At 32.8% G+C, this 2,140-nt stretch overlaps 1 non-coding gene across 1 annotated transcript; it reads left to right on the top strand.

Moving 5' to 3' along the window:
* The first annotated feature begins 1,322 nt into the window (after nucleotides 1–1,322).
* Nucleotides 1,323–1,429, top strand: LOC150069554 (U6 spliceosomal RNA). Its single transcript, XR_016538624.1, has one exon. It is a non-coding gene; the product is annotated as a U6 spliceosomal RNA (small nuclear RNA).
* The last annotated feature ends 711 nt before the right edge of the window (nucleotides 1,430–2,140 follow it).

Below are 2,140 nucleotides of genomic sequence, written 5' to 3'. Positions count from 1 at the left end.
TAGCACAGCCAAACTTTCCTAACAATATAAATAATATCTCAAAGGAGTTCTCACATGTAAAATTAAATCTTTATTTCAGCAAATAGAATTAAACGCCTGCACTCCTCCAAGTAGGCTATAAAGCTTCCCAAATTCAGATAGCCTTCTATTTTGAATCTTTATTATATTCATGTTGCCTTGGATATAGTGGGTGGGGTATATGGTAAATATTTGTAGGACAGAAAGCAGAGAAGAAAGGAAGAAAGAAAAAAGGGGTGAGTAAAAAAGGGGGAAAAGACAAAACAGAGAAAGGGATGAAGAAGCCAGAATACTTTTGAAGTAGAAGCAAATGTCCAAGCCTTCTTTGCTAAATAGATATAATCAATGATTACATGGAAGAATCATGAAGACAATGTCATGAAGACCTGGAACTCTTCTAATAGCTTGCCGAGTATGCTTTCTGTTCTGTGCAATACACCTTACTCTGCTTCATCATAGTCCATTGAATCTAAGCTTTCACCAAAAGAGCTATTGGGTAAAACAGCAAATTGGTAAAAATTTGGTCAAAACCACTAATGATCATTTGTCTTAGGACGAGGAGACTAAGATTTTAAAATCTCTTTTCTTCTTACCCTGCTACGTAGCCTGTAAATATATACATATATATGTATATATTTAACTATAATATATAGTAGATATTATGCAAAATAGGATATATATTTATGTCATATATAAATATATAATAAATATATTAAAGGCTAAAATTCAGTTCAACGGATACTTTGCATCAAACATTATTCATGGGGTTATTAATTATAGATCACAAATTACAGAACACAAAAGGAAATTCAAAGATGTCAAGATGTTAAATTATTTCATCATTATTTAAATGTTATAGCCATGTTAATTATTAAACAATATCTCATAGCATTTCAGAACTGTAATAGACTGAATTGTGTTTTTCCAAAATATATCTGTTAAAGCTCTAATCTCCAATAGAAAATGTGACTGCATTATCTAGAGATCTCTTCAGGAGATAAATAGGTTAAATTAGGTTATAAACTTGGGGTTGTAATCCGATAGGACGGTGGCCTCTTTCTCTTTCTCTCTGTCTCTAGAGAAACACAGTCTCTGTATTTTTCAAGCACACACATTTCCTTTTTCTCAGCAATCAGAATTAGAGAAATAGAAGTTTGCTAATCATTAGTGGACAATATTTTATTAAACTAGTTTAAAAAGCAAAGAAAAATGTATTAAATAAAACAGACCTTATTTTAAATTCTATCCTAGCTACCTTTCTTAAATCATACTTTCGTTTGTAAAAAAAAAAAAAAAAAAAAGGTGTGCTCGCTTCAGCAGCACATATACTAAAATTGGAACGATACAGAGAAGATTAGCATGGCCACTGCGCAAGGATGACACGCAAATTCATGAAGCATTCCATATTTTTTTGAATCATCAGACTGTCTGGAAATCTGTATGGAATGCTGTGGAATTTGTTTCCCTTCATAAGTATTTATCTTTTGCTTATGTTAAAACTGGACAATGTTTAACTTTTTTTCCTGTAGAGGGGGTGAAATTCTCATGAAGCAATTTCATTTTTGCATTGTTCAGTCATTATGTTAAATAGTCTCTGAAAGCCTTTTTTTTCCTTCTCACAAATTCATATAGTTTAATAGGTGAAAAGTTAACTAGTTTATAATAACCGAGGACATTGTGACACACATATGTAACCTGAAAATGTTAAATGACTCTTCTTTTTCTGTTGGTATTTCTGATTCATCTAAGCTTTGTCGGGAGCCTTGTACTTCAAATCCATTATTTCTTTGTGAGTGTTTGAAATCGATCATTTATTTTTCCATGTTTATGTATTAGAGGTTAAAAGAAAGCACTCTAGTTAAAGTAAACTTTGGCAAACACACATGCCATGGACAGGCATTCAGCATTCCCCCTGCACCACTTGTTCAGCAGAGGCTGAGCGTCTGCTTTGGGAATGGAAGATCCTTCTCAGCGGTAGTTCACAGCAGTATGTAGCAGCCAATGAACCATCCCAATAAGGCATGCTGAATGAACATGAGAATAATAAAAACATAAAAAACTATAGGACAAAACACGAGAACTACCAGAAACTATAAAGAAGGCTTGAAAAGATGTGGCATTT

Source organism: Megascapheus bottae, chromosome 1 (genome assembly GCF_031878675.1).
Source record: "Megascapheus bottae isolate mThoBot1 chromosome 1, mThoBot2.hap1, whole genome shotgun sequence".
Taxonomy (NCBI): domain Eukaryota; kingdom Metazoa; phylum Chordata; class Mammalia; order Rodentia; family Geomyidae; genus Megascapheus; species Megascapheus bottae.
The sequence above is the reverse complement of the archived record's forward strand: the minus strand, read 5'-3'. Positions and strand labels throughout refer to the sequence as shown.